The sequence below is a fragment of the Dipodomys ordii genome, unplaced genomic scaffold (assembly GCF_000151885.1).
Source record: "Dipodomys ordii isolate 6190 unplaced genomic scaffold, Dord_2.0 Scaffold25, whole genome shotgun sequence".
In the NCBI taxonomy this organism is placed as follows: domain Eukaryota; kingdom Metazoa; phylum Chordata; class Mammalia; order Rodentia; family Heteromyidae; genus Dipodomys; species Dipodomys ordii.
Window position 1 is genome coordinate 7,477,099 of NW_012267241.1, and position 14,452 is coordinate 7,491,550.

The window sequence follows — 14,452 nt, forward strand, 5'->3', positions numbered from 1 at the left end:
CCTTCATTATCATCAAAGAAAATAAATATCCCAATGAATATCTAAGAGAAGGCCTCAGAAAGGAGAAATATCAATGTCACCTATTTATTAGAGTTGATTTCTTAATGAACATGGAGGACATTTCCCCAGATGTACATACGTCATCCTCGACCTCTAATTTTAACTCAAGAGATTTATTCAACTCAGACTAATGTAGTATCTACTCTGTGCCTAACAGGTATCTCCCTTACTTTAATGACCCATGCTGACAAGTCCAATTCTGTCACTCAATACTACTAATATAAAACCTAAGATCTTGATGCTTGGTTCTGCTTGTCCACACAAAAGGGAACACACCTAGATGGCTAGAAATAATACCTTTTTTTCTCAGAAGCTTCTTTTTTTTTTTGGAAGACTGTTGATTGATGCCTTGAAATTAACCACTGATGGTTACAACTTTAGGCTATAATTGGAGCCAGGACAGAATGGTACAACCCTTAATGATGAAAAAGCAACACATTGGCTGAGAACGTATCTTGTGCCTGGTGTAAAGATTAGAGATACAAAGACCCAAACCTATCATACAAGACCTATTCAGTCTAAAAGCATGTAAAATAATACAATTTTCTATCTTCATAAGGGGACTTTGACAGCACAAAAAGCATCTGCTAAAGAGAACGGTTAAAAAAAAAAACAAGCTGATGGTCTATGATAGGAGAAACTCTTTTGCTGAGCCTTGAATGGGCAGGTGGAATACCTGGATATGTGGAAGTTAGAATGAAGAGTGAGGATGCTGAGCCATACCTAGCAGATGGACTGTGTGGGGAATAGTGGGATAATGAAAGGTCTTGACATCTTGTCAAAGGAGTTTAGACTCAGTGCAGCTGGAAGTAAAAACCCACTAGAGATTGTGAGCTAGGGAATAGCCTGACAATATAAAACAGCTGAACATACAAAACAGCAATCAGTTTGGAGCTTTTCCCATGGGTACAGAGAACTGAGGGATTAATTCAGGTATGACAAGCTGAATATTTTCCACGGTCTCTGAAGTAGACCCAGGATCTCTGAGGCACAGCTCTCCACATCCTGCATCTAATAAAGGCACATATACACATTCCAGGCATGCAAAAAGCCCAATGAACAGAAATCTGTGTGAGAGAGAGAGTTTGCAAATTTAATGAAAATAATAGGAGTTATAGTTAATACTCAAATTAGGGACTCTTAAACTTGTAAAGACTTACAAAAGCACTTCTGTTCAAAATTTAGATTTAGGAGAAATTAGATTTACATTTAGAATTTAGATTTAGGAGAAATTGATTTTGGCCTTCATGCAAAGCATGTTATTTATTAACTCAGAGTTCAGAGCCAGACATCTGGAGATGAGACTCTATCATTTGCTAGCTATACGATCATTGTTGAAGTTCTTAACTTCTCTGGGCCTCAGTGCTCCATTTTATAAAATGGGAACAATTATAGTAAGTATTCTATGAACATCATAAGTACTTTTTTTAAAAAAATCACTTATACAAAGAATATAAGAAATTGTACATGAATAACTTGGTAATAAATCATGAACAATATGAACAAAAGCAGTGCTCAAAGAGTTTCCTTGACTCGCTTAAGAAATGCAAGTACTTTAAGAATGTTGGACATTAATCTCGGCAATCAATTTCTATAGAAAGTGGGAGTGATGTAAGTTGTATCCCTCTCAGGGACATTTGGCAATGACTGGAGATATTTGGGTTGTTCCACCTGCAGGTTGGTGGCCTGGGGACCTGGAGGCAGAGTAAGTTATTGCCAACTATTGAAGAGACCAGGGACATTTCTAAATATACTGCAAGACATAAGATGGCTCTTATAGAATTAAGGGTTTTCATGTTCGAATACTGCTTATAGTGCTAATAACTCAGAAATCCTGGATTATGATGTGTATGCATTCCTGTGCCTTATCAACATGGGATCTTGAAGTCAAACAGCACAGCAGAGGAGGAATAAAAATAATTCCCTGGAATATGCTTCCATCAGAAAGAATGGCACTGCCCCATTTGTTAGGAAATGGAAAGAGTTGGAGAAAATCATAGGAAATATGGGTCCCATGGGTTCTCTTATTTGTAATAATTAGTATATATCTAGGAAAATCTTATCAGATGATCAGAAAATCTCAACATATGACCATATAAGATGATGCTAAAAGAAATGAACCCTGAGATATGGACACAAAATGTTCTTCTTTGTCATTGCTGTTTTTAATGTACTATGTGACTTTTTTTGTTTCTTTTGTTTGTTCTTCCCCCTATGATATATCTCCTGTGGTCAGCATATTTGATTTTGGTACCCTGCATCTTATATATACATTTATCTAATTTGGGGAGGGGGAGAGGAATAACAAAATGCTAAAACAAGGACACAGGATGACCCATTGCAACAATGAGACTCACAAGACACTATGTTGGAAACAAACTTTACAAATCTGGGGGAGGGGGGGAAGTAGGATAGGAAAGGGAGAGTAGGAGAAAAACAAAGGAGGGGGTAACAATGTTTGACAAGAAATGTACACATTACCTTCTGAAACAGTAAACCTCCCCCAGTACAGCATCTTTAAATATAATAAAGTTTTAAAAATAAATGAAAAAAATTCCCTGGATCCTTATCCTAAAATATTTCCTTGACTTCTGTGTTCCTCCATTCCCCCAGTTTTCAACCACAGACTTGATGAAGGCTTCCTACTGCAGACTTAAAATCATGGCATACTGAATGGCACTGTCTGGTAGCATCATTCCCATGTCTTATCTTTAGCCAAATGGTGTTTGAAGGAAGGAAAGGATGGGATCGCTTCCTTTGTATGTTTTCTTCTGTTAAGGAACCAAGAGCAACACTTGAAATATTATCAGAGAGTCTCACAACCACTCTGTGGGATCACTGAGAATATACCTTGAGACCACAGATGCCCAATCAGCCCTGGAAGCGAGAAATTCTTGTTCCTACAGCTTTTGCAGAGGCTTCTTTGAAACAATCAAATTCAAGTTCAGCTTGAGACATGAATAGGGTGCTGGTGATGAGGAAAAAACAACCTTTGGGGTAACAGTGGATTATCAAAAGTACAGTGGTTGTATATTTATCTGTGCAGGGGATAGTAGGAAATTCTCCCTGGGGAATCTATTTCAGGGAATGGAAGTAAAAGGGAGATTGGTGAGAACAGGAAGTAAGTTTGAATGAGGATTGAGTCAGTGAAGACACATAGACATATATCTCCCTGGAGGCTGTGAAGAAATAAACACATGTCCAAGGCCTCCATTGCGTGAAAACAGCCAAGAGAAAGACTGTTTTTAAATGCTGGGCTACATCAGCAAGGAGGTAGACTTCAAGGAAAGCACAGGGAGTAAGCCTGCTTTCTGCTTTCATTGGGAAGTGGAAAGGGCCTTCTGCCCTGGAGACCAATGCATACAGCACAAGCTGCTAAATCAGTTTTGCTTCCTAGGAAAGGTGTTATTTAACCTAGCAACAGTTTTAAGTTTGTACACATTTGCATGCCGAGAGGCGCTACAACACAGTGCCATTCACAAACACCACCAGCAGCCCAGCTTTTTAGCTTGGGGTGGATATTCATGTTTACTCAGTTACCTAGATTTCTCTTTCTTCTCTTTTGTGTTGACTAAATTATACATGTAAATCAATACATATCTCAAATTTACATACTAAATGCAATGACTGTGGCTTTTTCTCCTGCTTCATGTTTGCTCTCAGCAGCATGAATACCATATGTACTTCAGGTGAATCACCATAAATCCTTGCCCTTCTTGCGTCTCAGAAAATTTTAGCAGTGAAGTTCAGAGGAGAGGTTTTCAATATTCCAAAGAACAAGTAGTGGGGCCTTACTGCAGATAAACTAAAAGGAGTTAAGAATTACACCATTCATGTAAATTGAGAAACCAGGCCACTATCAGACCACTGCTGACATGGTAGTTACTATAAACTGAAGATCAAATGCCTCACTTACAGACCTGGAGTTTGAAAAGGAAATTCAATGTTTTAGGAAGTGAAGAAGCACACTATGCCCATGGCTTCAGAGTGACTCTTTGATTGCCATCCTTGTTTGCATGTGGATGGCAGCTCAGATACCAGACTCAAGCTTTGTGGTGGTTTGAATGTGGAGTAGTTCTCAGAGGCTGATGTGTTGGATGCTTTGTCTGCTAGTGGCGGTGCTATTTTGGAACATTTTGATATCTTTGGGAGGCAAGGCCTCATGTAAGGAAGTGGGCCACTAGAGATTGTATGTCTTTGAGGAATGTACCTGGTCTCTGCTTCTTGTCTCCTTGAAATAGACAGCTCTTCTCCAGCCTCCATGATGTTGGGTCCGTAAGTGTGGAGTCCAGTGACCAGGGACTGAACTCCCCAAAACTATGAACCAAAATAAATCCCACCCTTAAATTATTCCCTCAAGTATTTTAGCCACAGAAATAAGAAAGCAAACTTATACAAGCTTTTCTCATTAAGTTCCATCTGGGCCCCAGTCTTGTCTTCTAGGATAAACCCTGGCACTCCTAGGAGACCACTAACATTTATATGTAATCCCAACCTCTTTCTACTATGCCTTCCTTTTCCTTGGCTGACCCTCAATATTACAGAGCAGGTAACTGCAGCTGACCTCTCTGGGCAAACCCTTGGAACTTTCTCTCCTTCCAGCCAATTGACATTGACTCTCAGACAGTATGGCTCAGAAATCTTTCCAGAAACACTGCTTAATTCATAAACAAAGAATCAAATACACTCTTAAGACATGATCTGTAGGAATTTTTGGAGTAGAAAAGAAAATTAGTTTCCTCCACTGCCTTCTTATTCACCCTCTAAAATTCTACCCTGTTATTTGTGACATTGTCTTTCTTCATGTAAAATAATGTCTACTATTAATGGCATAAAATGGGTAAGATTAATTCTGAGGGCTTTTGTTAAACTAAATTTGAGTCTGATTTCTTTTACCAAATCTCATTCCACTTTTTCTTTGCCAGCTCAGTACAGTTTCCCATTAAGAGCTATCAAATTCAATCAAGGTCCTCAATTCTTATGGTTCAACTCTCCTGATATTCAGTGCTTTTCTCTCCTTCTCAATGAACTTTGCTAACTACATGCATAGAGTTGTCATTCAACCTTAGTTATATCAAATGGATGCATTTCAGGTCTTTCATATCTAAGACAGGAGCAATAAGACCCTAATGATTTCCAAATGGAAACAAAGTTCTCTGATCATTGACAGCCATGCTGTGTCAGCAGCATAGAATGTCCCACTGTCCCATCTACTGGAGGAAAATGTTCTACTTCTTTGGTGATGAACTTTCCCTATGCTTCACCTAATGAAGGGCTGCTCTGAGAATCCAATTATACTTGAAGTGCAATAGCTAATTTCGAAGACTGAAGCATTTTGTAATTCTTACCACTACTTTCAAGGATGAAAGTTAATGTTCAGAATACCCTAAAATAACTTCAGCTATGTTTATTTAATTTAACTTCCTCTATACCCATATGCACATATATCATAGTTTTGGGGTTTTTTTTGATGTTAGGAAAGAAAGAAAACAATATACACTGTGATGGAACCACTAATGAGCTGATGTTATCTACTGGCCTCTTTAAAATGTTCCTTTCCTGTTTTGCATGTTAGGTTATAATTTTAAATTAGGTATGCATGCCCAATGCTACTCTGATATGATTTCCTCTCTCCTTTTCTTTTACTTTGTAATCTGAAGAATCACATTTCTTTAGGAATTAATAGGGATTCACACTTCTACATTCCCACATACACACATGCATAGATATTATACTAAAGAACCCCCTAATTTTAGAATTAAGTTGCAATGGGGATGTGTATATGCATACAAACTCTTCTTGAATGTGTGGCATATATTACACTGTCTCTTCTTTCTTTCAAATGATTGGAGACTTCCGTTTGTTGACATTTATTCTATGATTATTTAAGAATTTTTGTTTCCTAAAAGGTAGCTTCTCCCTTTGTCACATTATATGTCCGTTTAAATAAAATCCTCAGTGTCTAGTGAGGGTACATAGATGGAGCTTCCTAATTTGGAAAGAAAGATAGTTTATGATGTGTTGAGGAGAATACGTGATATTTTATGTGTTGGGAAATTGTATGTCCAGTTCCCCAGGACAAATCTTTTCAGCAGCTGTCCATTATCATTATAGTAGCATACTTTTTATTCTCCATAGTTTCCTGGCTTGGGCCATAAATTATATGGTCATTGCTATGCCTAGCATTTATGCATAATGTAATTATAGCTGCTGATGAAATGTATTTACTAAAAAAATAGGCTGCACAAAGATGAATATACTCTAAATTTTTGCAAGAGTAAAAAGAACATTTTAGAAAGGCCGATTCCATTCCTGACAGTAGAGTGAGCCAGCTATTCCTATGCTCAATAGCCTTCCCTGCTGAAACCTTCATTTTTGTCTCTGACAATTGATTATCCCATCATTCCAGATTTACATGTTGGTCTTTGAATTTTCTAGTCAGCCTCCAAACTTGCCACTTGCAACCTTGGTCTAGCAGACTGTAGTTTAAAAAAAAAGGCTTTGAGGCTACCATCACATTCCAATAGTATTAAACTTTTCTAAATTCAGTATTTTGAAAAAAAAAAAAACCAGAATCAGAATTTGGACCTACGATTCTAGACAATAGGTTTGGAGGAGCATTTGATCTCTGGTGACTTCTCAGTTCACAATGCAATCACATGGTAATTTCTGAGTTTGCTCTCATATGTCTTCATGACATGCACTATGTTCAATAGTAATCAGTCTAAGATCGTTGGGCATCATGGTGTGTGTGTGTGTGTGTGTGTGTGTGTGTGTGTGTGTGTGTGTGTGGCTACTGCCCAGCAGGAATCAGAATACAGAAAGAACAGATATTTTTACTCTCCAAGAACCAATGCATATACCTTAACTTATAAAACGGACCATTCAGCCCACCAAAAACTCGTGCCCCAATGAATTCCAAGCAGCCTTTGTGCATAGCTCTCATTTGCCAATCAGCACAAGGGTCTAGTGATATTTGTTATCTGCTGTCATTTTTTCATGTGTTAATTTGACTCTGTCAGTTGTACATAAACTCCCCAAGCACAAAGGCAGGGTCCCTTTTTAGTACTGATAGAAGTTGATTAATGGACTTTGGGTGATGACTCCTCTAAACCTTTAGAAAATTGATACTATCTCCTATGAAAAAGGAAACTCCCCTAAAAAAATCACATCTATGCTATCTTCTCAGCCATTAAGTGTGTAAAACATCCCTTGAACCCTCAACATCATGGAGTTTATTGGATAGCAAGGATGAAAAGGGTTTTACTGACCAGATGCAAAAAGTTCTGCTTTACAGATGAAAACATTGTCTCAATGTGAATTAACATGCTCAGGTGTCATTTCAAGTGGGTGTCAGGATTGGATACTAGAAAGTAAACTGATGTCTTCACCTACTCTCTTCCCTATGAACCATGCCAGACTATATGAATGAATCTCTGAGGCAGAATATCAATTTCCTAGTCAGGGGGTTTTTGGTTTGGCTGTGAAATAGAGACGTGTGCTCCTTCGATATCATTTCTTGGCTTTTTTCTTGTAATTTTAGGATTTTTTTTCCTGAAATCTTCTTCAGACCTGTAATCTCCCAAACTGCTTGTCCACAATTGCTCTCTACGCTCTGCAGGAGGGAATCATCTGTGGAGCATCTGACAAAAATCAAGAGTATTTTTCACAACATGCCACCATCACGATGGATCTTTCTGGACCTGACAGCCCAGGCTTTTCCCTCCCCTTTGAATTCTCACTGCATCATTCTGAACACCCCAGTGTCACTCAGCATTGTATCTGTGGGTAATCTTCCCTCTCTTCTTCTTCTTCTTCTTCTTCTTCTTCTTCTTCTTCTTCTTCTTCTTCTTCTTCTTCTTCTTCTTCTTCTTCTTCTTCTTCTTCTTCTTCTTCTCTTCCTTCTTCTTTCCTTTCTCCCTCTCTCAACCGACAAGCAGATATTTATGCTCACAGGATCCATACATACCCTATCTGGTCTCACATCTCCAGTCTTTGACTTTATAATATCCCTGTCCTTTCCTGGCCCAGATGTTGCTTGGGTATTTCTCCTAAAACTCTAGGCCTTTCCTTGATAATAAACTCCTTTTCAGGAATTGCTTCTAAGCAATCAGGTTAAATAGAATGTATGACTTTTCCTCATTTTCTTAGTTGTTTCATTTGACATTTATTCAGAATCACACTATTCTGTACATTATTTGTCATTCATTCATTACATTATACAGGTCACTTTTTTATATAAGAAAATGTTTGGGTTACCAATCCAGAGGATCATATCACAATCCCATATTACCATATTGTACTCAGAATGAAATCAGATTAGATTTTTGACATGCAATGCCCCAAGAGTATGGTTTGCATACCACTTCCATTTTCTGTAAAATAGCTATTGCAGCACAAAAATTCTAGTATTAGACAGCACTCCAGCCATGGTGAGATATGAAATTCATAAGTTAAAAATAAATCAAAAAGAGGTGTTGTAATATGAACAAGAGAAAGGAAATAAGGAGAGGAATTTTCTCTTTCTCAAATTAGCCATTCATTATTACAGATAGAATGAATATTAATGTGTTTTTCTAGTGATGACCAAGTCTTGAGAATATTCCATACTTGGAGATTTCCAACTTTTATTAGATGTGATTCCTGCATTCAGTGGTGCTCTGGCTTTGACTTACTCAAAGAATATTCCTTTTTCCCTTGAAATTACTTTCTCAATCTGTTTTCATTTCCCTCTAAGCTCTGGACTGCAGTTTTCCACCCTGACCCTCATTGCACCCAAATTTCCTTTCCTCCATGCCTTCTTGAGAGTACTTTCCAACTTGCTGGAGTTAAGAAAATACAAGTGCATGTGACTTATTTCAGTGAATACCCTGTCCCACAGTCTAACCAATCCTTTGGGAGATTCCTGTTGTTTATGCCTGCTTCTTTGTCCTTCGACCACATAAGTGTACAGTATTGCATGTTCCTAAAGGCTTATAACAAGAGAAAGTCTTATCTTCAAGGCTTACAGTCTATGTAGAGAAAGGCCTTGTACACACAGAAGGAAATAAAGAATATAAAAAAATGAATAAAGGGGTCCGGAGGACGATGGTGGAGGAGAAGCTGGAGACTAAACAAGCTGTCATATAGAAAGCAGTTTTAGTGTTCCAGCGAGCAGTCCTAGGCTAGAGAATCACACCAATTGTGCCATCACAGTACAGAGAGTTTGTCCAGAGAGGGAAAATCCAGGCAGCTTGGTCAAGGAGACAGATCTGAGCACTTACCAGTAGCCACAGAGGCAGCAGTGGCAGCAGCAGCTGCTGAAGCCACCATATCAACAAAAAGAGTCTGGGACAAAGGCGCCAGATCCGGTGTGTGAGCAGCTTCTACCCACCACCAGCAAGGACTGACAAGAAGTAGAAATCATCCTGCTGATTGCAGATCAGGGATGGTCCAGGACCCAAGAGTCTGGCATGAGTAGAACCCTGACATCCTCACTCCTCAGGGACCAGCGGTGGGAAGGTAGCTCCTCTCCCATCACTGGAGAAGATCTCCATCTTTGGTACTGACAAAGGCCCAGCCAAGCAACTAGCTTGGAAGAAAACAATAGAAGCCATTCAGCAGGTCATAGGAAACTGACCTGACCTGCCAGGCTCAGCTCCACCCAAGGGAAATTCACCCCACCCAGACCCCCAGAGGAGTGACTTTCTTCACTGGGTAGACAGAGCCAGATGCTGCCCCTCCCCACTGAAACCTAGACAAACAACTGAATCTCAGTAAACATAAACCCTGGGAATGGCTCCAGGCTGGGCTCTGTGAGTGTCTCAGGAACTAGCCTCAACCCTACCTAGAACCTAGCCTCATCACAGCAACTCCAAGCTAGAGGAAACAACCTTGTCCCTCTTTTGTGATACTCAAAGCAGCTCTCCCTCCCACTGAACTAGCCTGAGAGGAGGATCACAAAGTCCTAGGTAAGGCAGAGCTTCTTTCTGCCTCCTCAAACAAACTGACTTAAGAAACCAATCAAGCCACAGGAAAACCAAACACCACAAGCAGACCAGAGACTCCAAAAGAGACTGGTTATGGACACAAGGGAGATACAAGATCTTCCCTCTCCCCCACAAAAAAAAAAAATCCAACAACTATTTTTTTCCTACCGAAATTTTGATTTATTTTATTTGATTTTTTTAATTTTAATTTTTATTTTTTGTGAACATACTGTACAGAGGGGTTACAATTACATGAGCAAGATAATGAGTACATTTCTTATTAAGCATTGCAGCTCCTCCTTTGTTTACCCCTCACATCCCTTCCCAGCCTCCCCCTCCCCTTCACCCCCAGCCAATCCTTCCCCCCCCCCTCGCCACCAACGTTGTAAACTTCGTTTTCGATGAAACAACTTGTACTTCTCATTGTTGCAACAGGTCCACCTGTATCCTTATTTAAATGACTTGTTTTTCCCCATCTCCTCCACAAATTATACCGACATCAAATATAGTGAAAGCAGGGGTTATACTGTGGGGGAGGGACATACAAAGCAACAAAGAAATCATCTTATAAATGCATTAGAAACAAATGCATGAAAGAAAAAAAACATTTAAATACATATCTAAGGGTTCGTTTTCCTAACATCACATTATCTGACCTTTTCCGCTTGACTCATACATATACTAGATATTGCAAATAAGGGAAACCATGGGACCTATGTTTCTTTGGGCCTGGCTTACTTCACTTAATATAATTTTTTCCAAGTTTTTCCATTTCCTAACAAATGGGGCAATGTCATTCTATCTGATGAAGGCATAGAATTCCATTGTGTATATATACCACATTTTCTTGATCCTCCATTCATCTACTGAGGGGCATCTGGGTTGGTTCCAGATCTTAGCTATGGTAAATAATGCTGCAATAAACATAGTTGTGCTGGTAGCTTTAGTGTGGTCTTGTTTGTAAACATTTGGGTAAATTCCCAAAAGTGGGATTGCTGGGTCATAGGGGAGCTCTATGTGAAGTCTTTTGAGGAACCTCCATACTGCTTTCCAAAGTGGTTGAACAAGTTTACACTCTCACCAACAATGAAGTAAGGTTCCCTTCTGTCCACATCCCCTCCAGCATCTGTTGTTGTTAGAGTTCTTGATTTTTGCCATTCTAACTGGAGTGAGGTGATATCTCAATGTTGTTTTGATTTGCATTTCTTTTATGGCTAAGGAGGTTGAACATTTCTTCATTTGGAAGTTTTGATTTTTTAAAAAAATATTGTATCCAATTATTTTTTCTTCCATCATTTTTATTTTAGTTGTGTGTGTGTGTGTGTGTGTGTGTTTAAATCTCATCCCCAGATATACACCCATGTCAATTATTAGACCTTATCTCTCATTGTGTACATACCTTAATCCAGAAATTTATTACTCAATTCACAACCTCTTAGGCTTAACTTCTTCAATATTAGTATTATTTTTAATAGTTACAGAATTTTTAATTATTCCAACTTTAATTTTTTTATTTTTTCATTTTTTTTGTTTTTATCTTGCTCCTCCTCTCATCCTAACCTTTTCTTCTCTCAATATCATTTTTTATACTTACATAATTTTTAAGCGTTTCATTTTTTAAATTTAAATTTTTGTTTTTCCATTTTTTCTTTTTTTTAAAATCTCTCTCAGTTCATTCTGTCCAATCCATTTCCCTCTCTGAGATTAGGACTTGGTTAAATTCACTCTTTACTTTTACCTCTCCACATCCTCCTAATCCTATTTTTCCCCACAATTCCCCTTAACCTATTAATCTCTGATCTGCTGAATCCCTCTTAGCCCATCAATCCATAGTTGTTTGTTGTTGCATAGATTGTATCTGTAGAACTAGATCGTATCTGCAGCCATTTTGACTGTGCAACTATAGGACTCTGGTTGATGCTTGCCTTAAAATAGTGTTCTAGCACAAAACTGGTGTTACTTTCATACCAAATAGGCAGAACAAGCCAGAGAAACACACACACAAAAAAATGGAAGGCCGGTATTTCAACTCCCACTCATGATATACAGGTGAGTGACAGAACAGTTCATGAATAATCCAGAGGAGAGTTCCTAAAAAGCTCTACAAACACTACTGGTAAACATGGTGAATGAAAAAATTGAAAACCTGTAAAGGACTCAAGGTGAGCATGATAGGGAGAGAGACAAGGCTAACCAAAGATTAATACAGGAACTTCATGAGCATGATGAGGCTAACCAAAAATTAATACAGGTATCTCGTGAGGGTGAGATCAAAGAGTAATACAGCAATTGTGTGAGTGTGATGAGAATAGACAAAGATCAATAGAGACATTCATGGAAACCATAAACAGACAGCTAAAGGAATCCATGGAGACCACAAAGGGAATGCTGAATGGATCCAGTCAGAGGGAAAGGGAGTCCAAGGAATCCATAACCAATCAACTAAGTGATTTGAGAATAAACACTGAACACCAAATTAAGGAAGTAAAGAAGTTCATACAAGATCAAAAACAAAGCTCCAACAAAGAATTTGAAGCCATCAAAGCTGACTAATTAGAAGGAAAGAAAATAAAAAACAACATAAAAAGTCTTTTTTTTATATATTTTGGTCAGTCATGGGCTTGAACTCTGGGCTTGGGTGCTATCTCTGCACTTTTCAGCTCAAGGCGAGTGCTCTACTGCTTGAGCCACAGCACCATTTCCAGTAGAAAGTCTTGACATTAGGGAAGACCATGCAGAAGATCAAACCTTGGATATTATAGAGAAAGAACATACAACTATCCAAGACAAATCCAAGAAATATGATGGATCTATTCAACATTTGGAAGCCACAATCAGAAGGTATAATCTGAGGATAATGGGTGTACAGGAGAGCCTAGAGACAGTAGTTAATGGTCTAGGAAATTTATTTAACAGGATCCTAGCAGAGAACTTCCAAAACATGAAAAAGATAGGCCTATTGAGATGCAAGAAGCCTTTAGAACCCCAGATAGACCACACCAGAACAGGACATCCCACCCTCACATTATATTCCACACAGGATCAATTCAGACCAAGGAAAGGATCCGTAAAGCTGTCAAAGAGAAAAGATCAATTATCTATAAAGGGAAACCAATTAGAATAAGCTCAGATTTCTCAGCAGAGACAATTAAAGCAAGAAGAACCTGGAATGACGTATTCCATGCCCTAATGACAAACAACTGTCAACCAAAAATACTGTACCCAACTAAATTCTCCTTCATAACAGAAGGTCAAATAAAAACCTTCCATAGCAAAGAAAAACTGAAACAATGTATCTCCACCAAACCAGCCCTACAAAAGATACTTAAAGATGTCCTACACATAGAAAATCAACAAGACCACAATAAAGGCCAAGAAACTGCACCCAAACTAAGAATCCAAGAACCATAGGAAGAACCCAGTTGTTGAGGGCCCCAAGAAGGTGGATAACATGGCAGGAACTACTAAACACCTCTCAGTCCTAACTCTCAACATTAATGGGTGTAACTCTCCAATTAAGCTACTTGGACTGTCTAGTTGGATTAAAAAGCAAGATCCTTCTATCTGTTTCCTTCAAGAGTCACACCTTGCCATAAAAACAAACATATTTTGAAAGTGAAAGGATGGAATGAAATCTACCAAGCAAATGCCCCTATAAACAGGCAGGAGTTGCAATCCTAATATCAGATAAAATAGACTTCAAATTAAAATTAGTGAGAAGAGATAAAGAAGGTCACCACATACTTATGAAGGGATCTCTCCTTCAGGAGGACATTAAAATTCTAAATATCTATGCACCAAACAACAGAGCACCCAAATGTATCCAAAAAACACTACTTTCCTTCAAATCTCACATAGATCCAAAACATTAATTGTTCAGGACTTTAACACACCACTATACCCACTAGATAGATCAACTCGGCAAAAACTCAACTGAGAAACCACAGATCTAAACAACTTCGTAGATCAACTAGATTTCACAGACATCTACTGAATATTTCAACAGCAACATCAGAATACATGTTTGTCCCAGCAGAGAAGATCTGAAACCAACAATTTAATTAGACATCTGAACTTCCTTGAAAAAGATCAGCAAGATAAACCCCAATCCAGTAGACAGGAAGAAATAATTAAAATTATATCAGAATGAAACAAATTAGAATCCAACATAACCATAGAAAGAATCAACAAAAGAAAGAGTTGGTTCTTCATAAAAAATTAACTAAATTGATAGACTCTTAGCAAATCTTATCAGAAAAAGAAGAGATCACACCCAAATAAAGAAAATCAGAGATGAGAATGGAAACAACACCACAGAAATACCCAAGATTCAGAACAGTATAAGGGAATACATCTGAAACTTTTATGCTAATAAGATTGAGAATCTGGAAGAAATGGTCGATTTCCTAGCAAATATCGACATG